The sequence below is a fragment of the Anser anser genome (assembly GCF_964211835.1).
Source record: "Anser anser genome assembly, chromosome: 3".
NCBI lineage: Eukaryota > Metazoa > Chordata > Aves > Anseriformes > Anatidae > Anser > Anser anser.
Window position 1 is genome coordinate 27592836 of NC_139722.1, and position 14793 is coordinate 27607628.

At 37.3% G+C, this 14793-nt stretch overlaps 1 protein-coding gene across 4 annotated transcripts in view; it reads right to left on the bottom strand.

Annotated features, from left to right (window-relative positions):
* Positions 1–14793, bottom strand: part of KHDRBS2 (KH RNA binding domain containing, signal transduction associated 2) — a 381101-nt gene that overhangs the window by 242252 nt on the left and 124056 nt on the right. The gene's annotated exons all lie outside the window — the stretch shown is intronic.

The following is a 14793-nucleotide window of genomic DNA, read 5'->3' on the forward strand; positions in this document are numbered from 1 at the left end:
CCCTGAAGAAAGAAAATTAGCAGTTACTCTATGTGAATCTCATTAAAAACAAACAAACAAACAAACAAAAAACATAGAATTTGGTAACTCTATTCTCTAAATTATTTCAAATTTAATGCAGAAGACAGTATAGTGATGTTTCACAGACATACTTGATAAATAATCACACAGAGTCACAGAATCATTTAGCTTGGAAGAGACTCCAGTATCACCTAGCCCAAGCCATGACCTAACACTAACAAGTCCTCCGCTAAAACATATCACTAAGATCTACATGTAAACATCTTTTAAAGACCTCCAGGGATGGTGACTCAACCACTTCCCTGGGCAGCCCATTCCAATGCCTAACAACCCTTTCAGTAAAGAAGTTCTTCCTAATATCCAACCTAAACCTCCCTTTGCGCAACTTTAGCCCATTTCCCCTCATCCTATCACTGGGCATGTGGGAGAATAGACCAATCCCCACCTCACTACAGCATCCTGTAGGTACCTCTAGAGAGCGATAAGGTCGCCTCTGAGCCTCCTCTTCTCCAGGCTAAACAACCCCATCTCCCTCAGCCGCTCCTCATAAAACTTATTCTCCAGACCCCTCACTAGCTTCATTGCCTTTCTTTTGACACACTCTAGCACCTCAATGTCCTTCCTGTAATGAGGGGCCCAAAACTGAACACAGTACTCGAGGTGCGGCCTCACCAGAGCCAAGTACAGGGGGACAATCACCTCCCTAGACCTGCTGGCCACACTGTTTCTGATACAAACCAGGATGCTGTTGGCCTTCTTGGCCACCTGAGCACACTGCTGGTTCATATTCAGCCAACTATCAGCCAATACTCCCAGGTCCTTCTCTGCCAGGCAGCTTTCCAACAACTCATATCCCAGCCTGTAGCACTGCTTGGGGTTGTTGTGCTCCAAGTGCAGCACCCAGCACTTGGCCTTGTTGAACTTCATACAATTGGCCTCAGCCCACTGGTCCAGCCTATCCAGATCCTCCTGCAGAGCCTTCCTACCCTCGAGCAGATCAACACATGCACCTAGCTTGGTGTCATCTGCAAACTTACGGAGGGTGCACTTGATCCCCTCATCCAGATCATTGATAAAGATACTGAAGAGAACTGGCCCTAATACTGAGCCCTGTGGGACTCCACTAGTGACTGGCTTCCAACCGGATTTAACTCCATTAACCACGACTCTTTGGGCCTGGCTACCCAGCCAATTTTTAACACAATGAAGCCATGAGCAGCCAGTTTCTTCAGGAGAATGCTGTGGGAAACGGTGTCAAAAGCCTTACTAAAGTCAAAGTAGACAACACCCACAGCCTTTCCCTTGCCCACTAAGCTTAGTCATAGATGGAGATCAGCTTCGTAAAGCAGGACCTGCCTTTCATAAACCCTTGCTGGCTGGGCCTGATCGCCTGGTTGCCCTGCAAGTGTCATGTGATGACACTCAAGATAATCTGCTCCATGAGATTTCCCGGCACCGAAGTCAGACTGACAGGCCTATAGACATAAGACACCAGCAGTATTTTTACAAGTCTTATTCCAATGAATATGCATGTCCCATAAAATTGAGAATATCAACATTTGCTGAATGTTTGGACAGCATATGGGTGGGATTTGGGATTCCTCATGATTTTGGAGAAGATTTTTAGAATATCACTATATATCTGGTATGCTAGGTAATTTTGTAGGCACCCTTCAGCTGGTATGAGTTTCTATACACAGTACCAAATAAAATTTGAAAAAGATATGAACATGTGTTAAAGAGAAATTTTAATTTTACTTCAACATGCAGAAGTTTATATTACCTCTCACAGAATCTCAACATCTCACAGAATCTCAAAGAGCTGCTTTACAGTTTTTGGGTGCTTAGATACACTCTGAATGTGCACGCATGTTGTGCATTACCTATGGGGTGCCCCAATCAACTGTAATCTGCAAAACTCTTCCATAAGACAATTTCCGTGCAACTCACACAACAATGTAAGTAACAAAGAATTGCTAGGCTGGCATTTGGGGTAGCTGGTTTTGTATTCCTTTTTAAAGAAAAAAAAAATTGGCAAACTATTCAGGACTATAGTACTATATGCTACATCAATTTAAAGAAATGTTCATTATTTTTGAACTTACAAATGGACCTATGGATCAAACCTGTTAATAGCCAGAGACTCAATATCAGTGTTACCCTAGAGTTGAAGAGATTTTTTTACATGTTTAATTATGTTTTTAATTAAGGAAAGAAGGCTTGCTGGCCATTCCTTCTATCTTCGTACCCTCTAAACTAACCTCTGGAGAAGAATTAAAAACATAATACAAAGGAAACATCTTTTTACTTTCCCCCTCCTGTCAAATAAAAAGCATGTGGTAACAGACTTCTTTAATGTACCAGAAGACGAAATGGGACCTATAGTTGGACAGAAAAACAGCTTTGCTGTTGTTAGTTTTTTCTCTACTTCAAAAATGACTCTTAAATGAATTCTTCAAAGTTTATAGATATCCCGTAAATCATTAATCTGCTTGAGCAACAAAGAATAAACATCAAGCAGCCTTTTACTTTCACAGCAAGGGTCTGTAAACACAGGAAGGGAAGAATTGCCAGTAAGGCCTAAATTCAGCAAAGCACTGACACATCCCTAGGCTAAAAATATATATGTTATTGTCTTCAAAATGTGGTTTACGAGATCAGGGTCCGATGTGAACAGCCAGGGTTACTTCTAAAGATATGCTTTCAAAGAAACTTTTTGGTTTGTGTGAAAGGCAAAAGGTGATAAATCATGGTGGTGCTTTTACCCGGCTTGCAGCCAAAGTCCACCACAACCACTCTCTTTGCTCCCCCTCCTCAAAATGAAAGGGGAAGAAAATACAAGGGAAAGGACTCAAGGGCTGACGTAAGGACAGGGGGATCATTCAACAGTTATCATCACGGGTAAAATAAAGAGCACAGGAAGATTAATGCAATTTCTTGCCTGTTACTAACAGACTAAAAGCTAACCAGAAACACCTTCCCTCCTTCCACCCTCTTCTACCTCCTCCCCACGAGTGGTGCAGGGAAATGGGGAATGGGGGCTGCAGTCAGTCCCTAACGCTTCATTTCCGCAGCTCCTTCACAGTCACACTCTGCCCCTGCTCCACATGGGGTCCACCACGGGGTCAATCAGGAGCAAACTGCTCCCAGCATGGGTCCCCCATGGGTGGCAGCTCCCCCCAGACCCCCTGCTCCTGCGTGGGCTCCTCTCCACGGGCTGCAGCTCCGGCCCGGGGCCTGCTCCTGCGGGGGCTCTCCATGGGCCGCAGCCTCCTCCAGGCCACATCCACCTGCTCCACCGGGGGCTCCTCCACGGGCTGCAGCGTGGAGATCTGCTCCGTGTGGGACCCGTGGGCTGCAGGGGGACAGCCTGCTCCACCAGGGGCCTCTCCACAGGCCACAGGGTAACTCCGCTCACAGAGGCCACCCCTGCAGCCACCCTGCTTCTAAAACCTTGCCACATAAACCCAATACGCGTGGTGAACCTGGGTAAGACCTTGTATGCACATTCTAACCACCATCTTACCTCCTACAAAAATTTTGTAACAGTGATTTATTTTTTTTTTCTGTTCAGATTTTAAGTGGGGTTATTCTAATTTTAACCAGTGGAATGGCTAACTTCATAAATAGTTAAATATCCTACCAGTAAATAGTGTTTGAAAAAGAACCTGAAAGCCTTGAAAACAACCACAAATTTCCTTAGGAGTTGGAGGTATTCTGCAGTTGTATTGGAGGTATTTAATTCAATAAAATGAAGCTTTTGTAAAGAGACTTATAATTATCAATGGATAGCTCTGTAGCTCTATAGCAACCTCTAAAGTGGATGGGCAAGTATTATTATCCTCTACTGTAGGAAAACTAATAAGACCATAGGAAATAATGTTACTTTCCCAGCGCCACAGAAGGATAGGAATTAAATCTAGATTCCTTGTGACTTCAAATACCACATCTCTGCTGGATTCAATCTATCTTCATCTCCAAAAAAGATAACAAAAATAAAAATTTTTAAAAAGCAATAATACCATCTATGATCTTAATATCATATTTTTGTTTTCATTGCATATTCAAATCAATGACTGCCCAGAGCTGCACACACGCCTTACTTTAACTGTTTGATAAAACAGAGATGTGTCTCATTTTCAAGTGTTCTCGAAATGATCTGTTGTCAGAGAATATGTGAAATTTATAATGTTCTTTTTCAGAAATGATGAAAGGAAGTTTTTTGTTTTTTTTTTTTTTTTTTAGTAATATATGGCTACCAGCTGAACGTAAGTGTGCAGATCTTCTTAAAACCGTTATTGAGAACCCACAAATTATTGCAGATTGCATAACAACTGTTCCATGATGAAGTTAGAGCTATAAAGTTATATTGATGCTGGGTAGATAAACAAAGAAGGAATGCTACAGTACAACAGGAATCAATCAGAAAAATAATCTAGAGACTAATCAATGTCTATGAATAAGAGAACATTAATCCCTGATGGAGATGTTACAAACAAAATAATATCTAGCTTAGCTATCTAAATTCCACTCACCATCTTCTCCTATTATGTTTATCACGGAATCAAATTTCAGAGGACTCTGAAGAGCTGTTGCTCCAAGTCTGATTTTTTTCATTATTCTATTTAATTGTGTGCACTGTAATTTAATTTACTGCAATGCTGCCTCTATTGTGCAATGCAAAATTCCTTGTAACAGTAACCCATTCAAATATATTAAAAGTATTTATCATGGTCCTCAAGAGCACAGATAACATTATGCATGGAAAACTGGGATTTAACATAATTGCTGCAAATAATTCAAAGCATTTCTTTTTGCATTTATCTATATGTAAAACAGCAAGAACAATAATCATAAAACAAAAACTCAGCAAGATCAAACCTGGTCTTTATGAAGCCTCATGCAGATAAATAAAATTCTTTGGAATATAAATCACTGTTCTGAGAAAGTGTGGATGGGAAAAACCATCACTGTGAAGAGATCTACAGTCCCTCAAATTGCTGTAAGCTATCGAGTTCATTTACTTATAGTTTTCTTCTTCTTCTTCTTCTTCTTCTTCTTCTTCTTCTTCTTCTTCTTCTTCTTCTTCTTCTTCTTTTAATTATTATTTATAATTTAAACTTATTGCCTGCTGCAAAGGCATTGATGTCAGCGTCAGGCCTCACACTGACTAGACATTCAGGTTTGAAAATTCTGCCATCTGTGGGAAATGGGGAAGTCCCAGCTGGTCCCAGACAACCTGCAGGCTCAATAGCGAAAACTAAATTGCACCAGCAAGCACCATTTATTCTCCAGCCCAAAAATTCAGAATGACTTGAAGTCAAGAAGAATTTGGCACAGATCTGAATGTCATCTCTGACTTTTAGATATCAAATCAACACCACTACTGACAGAGGAACATCAGAGCTGAGTTACTGGGCAGCTTGTTTCTAATACATAATATATGTGTACATGGCAGGTGTATACACCTTCTATGCTGTATTAAAAAGGGAAAAAAAAAGTATGACAATCCACAAACAAAAAACATCTGTTTTCCGGTCAAAAAACTATTAAAAGTGTACAAGTTGGCAAAACAGAAAGCACGTAGCCTTTTGCTGCTATGAATAGTATGTATTATTTTCACTAGAGACTATCTCTACCATTCCCACATTCCTCTCTTTTGCTACTTATTATGTTTTGTCTCCTTTAATGTTTTGTGGACCTTCATCACTTTTAATTCAAAACAGACAGAATAAGTCTGAAGCACTATCTTAACACTTTGCCCCTTCCTTGGAAGTAGTCTAATTTAGCAGAAAGAGAAGAATGTGTCCTACCTTTTTGAAAACAGCAATATAATTCTCACAAATATCCTGTCATAGTTATAACTGTAAGTCTGTTTAAACATTAGATGCAAGGGAGGAGATGAAGTCTTTTTATATCACCACTGTGTTGCACCAGTAATAAAACTTGGATTTTTCAGCATCTGTTCAAAGTCAGATGTAATTCTTTTGTGAGGACAATGTAATTTTCTTAACTATCAGCCTTACAGTCTGTAATTTTTAACACAAGGTTAAATTGCCCTCTTGGTTATTCCATTTTGAAAATGCCATCACTAATTACATGGAAGTATCACTGCACTCAATAAATCAAGTTAGCAGGAAATATTTAAGTTAATATAGATGGCTGAATCTCTGCAACCATCCTAACATCTCACTCTTTAGATCGGACTTCAGTCTTAGAATTAATGTATTTTGAGTTTGCAGTTGATTTTCATTCTCTCAGTCAGCAAAATACTAAGAATGGTTTATTCCTCTCACTACCGCTGGCTTCAGTAAGTACAGGAAATGCACCTCTGGGACACTTAGAGGAGATCATATAGATTTTCATTAGGAGTCAAAAGAATTAAATACAACAATTTTAAAATTAAATTACAAAAATTTTGAGTATTTAAATGAGTAACCAATGTATGAACTTTACTTTTTCATCAATAATCATCACGTGTCAAGGTTAGGAATACATAGTAATCTCTATTTTTCTGTCATCTTTCCAATTTAAAGCAAATCTTGCATTCCAATTTTCCTTGTACAAAGAAACATAAGTTTTTTTTATATAATACCAAAACATTTTATAAAAAAAACTGGGTATGTCAACAACTTTAGATGTTCAGTTCAGTTTCCACAAACCTACCAGAACATACAGTCTGAGAATACCAAGAGTAAGTACCAGCTAGCATTGTGTAACTCTGCATCTAAGACAGCTGCTATATGCACATGAAAGCTATGGGATTATGCATACATTTTATGAAATAAAGGACCCTCTGAGGGGAATTGGTCTGCTAGTATGGCCCTTCTCTTTCAGAGTACATAGTCAGAGTTGGCCTCACAAGCATTGTTTTAACCCGGTAATTGTGAGTGAGTGTGCAAATCAAATGTGAGAGTAAATAAGTGAATGTGCTGTTAGAATAGTTATCTGCTATTAGTAGAAACAGCTTTATGAATAAAATATATTCTAAGAAATATTGTTTGTGATCTGTTCTGTGACCCTGAATTCCATCCCCTAAAGGGAGTTTCACACCGGAGGTGATACACAGATATTTTCCAAAGAAACTGTGGTGGTTGAGCAACCAGTTGTTATGACTTGAGTAACACTGGAGGAAGCAGTGATAATGACAGTCTCTACTTTTAATCTGTGACTGCCAACAGATTTTCATTTTCTCTGTATAAGTAGAAAGTATATTCTTTGGATTTTTTGTCTGTTTGTTTGTTTGTTTTGTTCAGCTAAAACCTACTTTTAGAGTTTGAAAACCTTTCGTACCTTTTGACATGCTCACTTAAAAGAAAAGCTGAGAGAATGTGGATTAAAGTAGACTTTAAAGGATTAACATCCTTTTGCAGATGAGCACTTGAAATATTCCAGTTTCAAAATATGGGGTGCTCTGTTTTTCTTTGTTGTTGTTGTTTTGTTTTGTTTTGTTTGTTTGTTTTTGCTTGTATCTTTCTTTGCTGCTCATTGTTACAGTCCTTATAGCTTCACAGCAGTCAGTATCAGGAAGGTAGAGAGATTTACAGAAGGAAAAAATGTGCTGCAGCAGAAGCAGTGAGTTGCTGTTACTTCTGCTCATATCTTGAATGCATGCTGAGCATTGGTTATAAACTGCTCTTGGATATAAACCTCTTGTGGGGTAAGATGGCTGTAAACTCTAAGGTACAATGGTTGCAGAGATAACAATCCAAAGTCAATAATACTTTTACACATAGCAAAGGAAAACCTAACAGAAAAAGATTAATTGGCTGAGCACCATTTAGTGATTTAAAACTATCTATTGATGCTTCTGGATGTGAGCCAGTTTTCTAAATCCAATGTCATGCATTGTTCTATCTTTCCCTTAGAGATTTTATGGCTAAAGATGATAAATGAGTAATTCAATGAAACAGAAACATCTTACCTAAGAAACAAACATTGCAGGGACTTTGCATAAAGTCCAGATCAAAACTCCCAACAGGCTGGAAGTAAACTTGCAGTTTCTGTTTTAAAGGACCAAAATAGTTATTTTTAAAGAAATACTCAAATTTGTATCCCTTACTACAAGAGCTGAAATCTCATTATGACACATTGGGCTGAACTACTATAGCCATGAACTAGAGCAAGCAACTCCACTGACATGAGTGGAATGCCATCAGCATAAAACGTAGTGCAATAGACTACTAGATTTATTTTATTTTATTTTATTTATTTTATTTTATTTTATTTTATTTATTTTATTTTATTTTATTTTATTTTTATTTTATTTTATTTTATTTATTTTATTTTATTTTATTTTATTTTATTATTCTATTTTATTTTATTTTTATTTTATTTTATTTTATTTTATTTTATTTTATTTTATTTTATTTTATTATTTATTTTAATTCTATTTTTAGCTTTCTAGTGTCCATCATAATTATTCTTGCTTAGAAAGGTGTCACTCTCATTTGGAATGAAATATGACATACCTAACTATAGTGGATAAGCTTAAATGATCATAACAGGCAGTGACACTCAAAGGTTTTTGAATCTCAGGACACTGAAGAAGACATTTTCATTCTCATGTTTCCATAAAGAAAAGGGATTAGGAAAGGATATAATCTAATGCTCAGATCATCACCTCCTATAGACAAAACACAACTTTTTCCTTCTCTTTTTAGCTACCTGAACATTATTTATATAGCTTTATTGAAAAACCAGCGAAGTTGAGAGAATGCTATCAGAGAATTAACTCTCCAATATTAGGACATTATGCTCATGGTAGAAATGATCTAATGAAGAAATGATCTGATGAAGAAATATATAGTGATTCAAACCACAGTGTTGTTGGGCACTATGTCACATTATATACATGTGCACTTAACCCTGTACAATATTTAAGCACATATTTAAAGGTTGCAGGAGTGCAGTCAGGACACTTAGCATTTGCATTGAACATGCCGGGGTGCACTGCAATTCTCCCACATTTCCCCAGCCTTTGATAAGGTACTCATGCAATATGACTGTTAAAAAACAACAACAACAGCAAAAAAAAACTAAAGCCAATACATTTATCACTGAACCTATGTAGGTTCTTTTTCAGTTGACTTTAGTTCTTTGCAGTTGCCAATGAAGTCTTAACACCTGTGTTTTTTAAAAGACAAGCTCATGCGAGAAATCCTGTCCTAAAGGACAAGATGCTGTCTAGTGGCAGTGGAGCTTCCTTGGAAAGCACGAAAGGTAGATAGTTCTAGTGCACTTAAGTCTTCTGTGATAAAACCTTCTTGCTTTAGTAACTATTTTAAATAACAGATGAAACTTGAAAGCAGTTAAAAGTTCATTCAGTAGTTGGCAAAACAGTCATGGAAAAAACAGTTTATGTGATTTTTCAAAGCTGCAGTGCAAGTTTATTATCTAATTCGCCATGGTTTATGGGAAAGAAATGGGAATCTTTGGTATCAAGGACTAAGTCAAACAAGTGAGTTCTGAGCTGTGAGCGGCTGCTGCGCAATGTGGGGTGGAGGGACATAGACATAGACCGGAAGCGCAAAATGAGTCTATGAATAGCAATCCAAGTAGCAGTAAGGCTTTAAATTGAGGTGACAGGTATATATCAGCATCTGGGAGATTTAACTCAAGCAATATGAGTTAACATTTTCTTTCCTGAGTGGATGACAGCCCATGTGATACTACAGCAATTTAAGTTTTATCTTTCGGGTCTTATACTAATTTCCAAACCCAACTTTATATAGGTTAAAAAGCAGTTGTGATTTCTGCAAAGACAATCTGCACCTTTTCAGTTTAAATAGTTTGTCCTGCAAGATTTGTCTTATAGGTGACTAATAATGACTTTTCAGGAAAAAATAATCAGGCTAAAAATATATATTTTTTTTCTTTTTTTTTTTTTCACAAAATGAAAAGCAGTGAAGAATATTATTTTGCATAAAACTGGAAATGTTATTAAAGCAAATAAAAACACTATTTTTCTTAGGTCATATGGTTCTTTCAAATCTCTTCACTAAGACTAATTTTTAAATACAAAAGTTCTTCTAAACAAACAAACAAACAAAGAAAAAGACACGAGCATTTTGCTTTTAAAAATTTTAAACTAAAATACTTGTATGTTTTAAAGATTTCTCTTCAATCCCTTCTTTTGTGCTGACTTAAATACATAAATTCAACTTAATTTCAGAATTTTGGAGCATCCACATGTCTGTTAGATAATTTTGTGTTTCAGTCATTTCTTTCTTCGAATGTTCCCAACATACAGTTACATATGAAACAGGAAAGATTTATGATAAAATTCTTACAAGGGTTGATACCTGCCATTTTTTTTCCAAGCCATCTTGCTCCCTTTTTCAACGTTTTTTTTGTTTTTTTTTTTTTTTCATTTTCTTTGCCTTGTTTCAGTTATTAATCTGGTCATGGCTTTCATTTGCTCTATTTTAACAGCATTATTCATACCAATTAATTTTTGATATTGACTGTAAGTATAGTTGTTAAAGGTAAATCTCGCTGTATACAATCTTACCTACTCTGATATAGTTAATCTCTGAAAAACACATAAAGAAAAAGTGAGGTCATGTTGCAGATAAGTGCATGCTGTTGGACCATGATTAAAGTTGTTGATGTATTCTCACCCTTGCTATTAAGGACATCATAACAATGTACCCTCAGATCAGTATTTTCTCTCCACTCAGTAGGGAGTTCTTGTGGCAAAGTGGAAGGGGAAGAAGGACGGTGTCAATTCTTCCCACATATTCTCCGCAAGCTCCATCAACCTGCAGTTAGGTAATGCAGCCCTTAATGAAAGTTCTATAACACCAGTATGTTTCTTTTATCTCTGTCCCTAAATGTTCTGCTTTCCTACAAAAATGTTCCTTCGGGTCCCATCTGCATTAAATCATTGCCATTTTGATTTCTCACATACAATGTTCCAAAGTTCTACAAAATACAAAGACAAGTTACATATACTATTAATCTTTAGTGAATATTTATTGTATATTGGTATATAATTAGTGCAAATAAAAATACTACTACTACTCATATAAATAATCTAAGACCAGGGATTTTGAAGAAATAGTGCAGGCCCTGAGACTGTACTCTCTCTTGAAAAAAAAGTTTTTCTTGTTTTCAGGTACCTCACTGAAGAAATCAAAGTGTTTAAGAAACATCACTACATGTTTTCCTGCTTCTTTTAAAGAGAATCCATGATCTTTCTACTATAGCTTAATGAAAAAGCTATTCCACCTCCCTGCAAACTTTTTTTTTTTTTTTTTTTAACAGCAGTGAAAACCATTCATTGTATGGTTGAAAAGCAGAAAATCTGCATCTAAGTATGAAAGCAATCAATTAATTCTACTTGTAATGAGATTTCTCTTGTCACTTCAGTTTGATTGTTTACCTTTACAATTGCCTTCCACGCTGTCAGGAAAAAGCAGAAAAAAAAGTGGAAAAGAATCAAAAGCCAAGCAACTTAACATGACTATGCTTAATCTCATCACTACCTGTTCTGAAGAATGTCTTTGCATATTTATAATACTATATTACTACAGGAATGATGTGCTTTGATGGCATCATGTCAGTCACCAAGACAATGAGAGCTGAACCTGTCCTAAGAACTCAAAGGAAACTGGCTGTGCTCTTATGATGGGCACAATTCTCAGAAGCCGTGACTATGCTCATCATGTTGAACAATACCTTCTTATGATTTAAAAATAAATGGAGTTATTCAGCTAACAAATACTTCAAAGTTCAGCTATAGCCAACATTAAAAGTACAGTTCTGCATGCAAAATCAAAAGGAACAGAATCACAGGATCACAGAATCATAGAATAGTAGGGGTTGGAAGGGACCTCAAGAGATCATCGGGTCCAACCCCTGCCAAAGCAGGTTCCCTAGAGCAGGCTGCCCAGGTAGGCATCCAGACGGGCCTTGAATACCTCCAGAGAAGGAGACTCCACAACCTCCCTGGGCAGCCTATTCCAGTGCTCCATTACCCTCACTGTGAAGAAGTTTTTTCGCATGTTTGCGCGGAACTTCCTGTGATCCATTTTGTGGCCATTGCCCTTTGTCCTGTCCCCACAAACCACTGAAAAGAGGTTGGCCAAATCCCTCTGTCTCCCACACTTAAGGTATTTGTAAACACTGATAAGATCCCCTCTCAGTCTTCTTTTCTCCAGGCTGAACAGACCCAGGTCTCTCAGCCTTTCCTCATAGGGAAGATGCTCCAGGTCCCATATCATATTTGTGGCCCTCTGCTGGACTCTTTCCAAGAGATCCCTGTCTTTTTTGTACTGGGGAGCCCAGAGCTGGACACAGTACTCCAGGTGAGACCTGACCAGGGCAAAGAACAAGAATCTAAAATTCAGCATCATCTTTTGTTGTGCCTAGAGGTAATGCAACATCTCATGATAGAGCTTGTTTTTCCTATCAGAACTCTGTAGGATCTTTCCCTACAGATTGTGTTCATTACAGCAAAATAAACTTCTGCTGAACTAGTGGCATTAGCTTGATCACAAAGATTAAGTTTTTCTTATATCCGCAATAATATTCTGCAAAATCGTTGAAGTTGTTTTTGGGCATCTCTTCAAAAATTGTGAACACAGTTTTCTGTGAGATGTATATAAATTCTGTGGTATTTAGTGAACAACTGGAGTTGATTTAGTGCACAACTGGAGTTGCTGATATTATTCATGTTTAGTAAATTGCATTGATTTTTCAAATTAATTTGCCTATGCAACTGTAGGAACAGTGGATATGCAAAAATTCAAGTCACTCTTACCAACAGTGTCCCCTGAGGCTTGAAAAAGGAACAAATTCAGTTCCTTAGTCTTTGGAATTTATACATAGATTTCTTTTTTAACAATAAAGAACATCTGAAAACCAGATAAACCACCCTTAACAGAGGGAGGTTCCCAGAACTGGGAACTGCAGCTCCCCTTGCCCGAAATTACAGAATATGCCCAGAGTGGTTCATTGTAGAGGCAAGCATGTGCCTACCATCATTTTGGTACCGAAAAGACAAAAATCATTCCTTTGTGAACACTAAGTGAGGATTTCAGGTGTAAAAGTATTTAATCTTTTCCATCAGGCATATCACTGAAATTCAGCTTCTGTTGCTCTGATGCAGCTGAGCAGTCAGCTGCACTGGACCAGAGGGGAAAAACCCACATGCCTGCTGTCTGCTTGGGGACTGGTATGGCCCATGGCATAATACAGACAGCCCTAAGGATATTCTAGTTAACAGAGAGAAATTACAGAGATTTTTCCTGAAAGTTCCTCCAGAAGGAAGATTCATCAGCCCATATACATAAACTGATTTCTAGTATGGTATGAAATAACCACAGCAAGCCTCCAGTCTCTGGTAATTTGTATTTAATTCCATAAAAAGTGCTACATAAAAGAGGCTAGTGAGCTTGTTTTAAAGCAAGAAAGCTGTTTTGGCCAGAGCAAGTTGCATTTTCCTTAGTGCCGTGGCAGTCTAGGTTATTATTTTTGCTCACAGTTATTTTCTTTAGTTTTACCAGAATCTCAACCTAGAAAATCTCCTCTGAATTGCAACTATTATCCATCTCATGGCCATTCTCAGTGTCTTTTGCTTGGAACTGCTAACAGTGATGTACAGAGATCAGACAATTCCTTTCTCACTGTAAGAGCATAGGCATTTCATTTTCTTTTGAGTCAGTGATGTCCAAATTGGATTAAGATAAGTAAATTGCTTGTGAGGCTTTCTTTACAGAAGTTGCTTTTGTCACTGCCATATTTAATGCTATTATCGAACTTCATATCTGCTATATCTCGAACTTCATTTTTTTACACCTTTCTTATATGAGTGACTTTCCATGAAGTTCACAGTAAACTTCATATTGAACTTTAGGCATAAATATTCTACAAAGAGAAAAAAAATAAAAATTGAATCTTGTTCTACTGACATACTTATGAGTGAATGTAATAACTGGCATGCTGGCACTGTTTGTTATGATCATATGAAATTCAAATGGTATGATAAGAAGAGTCACCAATCTCAAAATCAGAGGACTTTGTCTGTCTATTTATGTGCTTAAACCCCTTTATCTGGTAACAAGCTCTTCACACTTCCCTGTCTGGGCAATTGCCTCTCTTGGCAATAATAATCTGAGTGGGTGGCTGAGAATGGAGCTGGCAGACGTAGTACAGATGCAAATTACTGCTACTAAGCAGCACTCACATTCATTCATCCAGGCAGTCATTTTTTATAATTCCAGAAGTAAGCCAGAAGTCATAAAATATTTTACTTGTCAATAACTAAAAATACAATCTGTAGTGTAATCAACATTTATTATCATAAAATATAATGTTAAATAGATAATTGAAGTGTGAGTATGCCCAATGTCATAAAGAAAGCACTGAAAAAATGAAATATGCTCTGTGTGCCTAATTTGTCTTTTTGTGTTTTATTTTTAATATTGCCATTGGAGATCTCATAATGCAAGTGTGACTGCTGATACGCATTACCAAGACCAAATAACACCAGCCATAAAAATGGTAAAATCCTGATTAGCCTTTCCTTTATTCTGGCATGTTATTTCTTTCATTATTTTAGCTACTGAGATGAATGATAGAGGTGACAGAAAGGAAAGCTGAATAATGCACAGCATTACTAAAGGCAATATACAGTGCAGTGAAATTAGTAGTCATTATTTCTGTGTTGACCATAATACTGCTGTTCCACAGCCTGTAAAGTAAGGTGCCACAATGCAATGTATACTTACTTGCTCTTTGGCTTGCATACATATGACTTGACTTTAT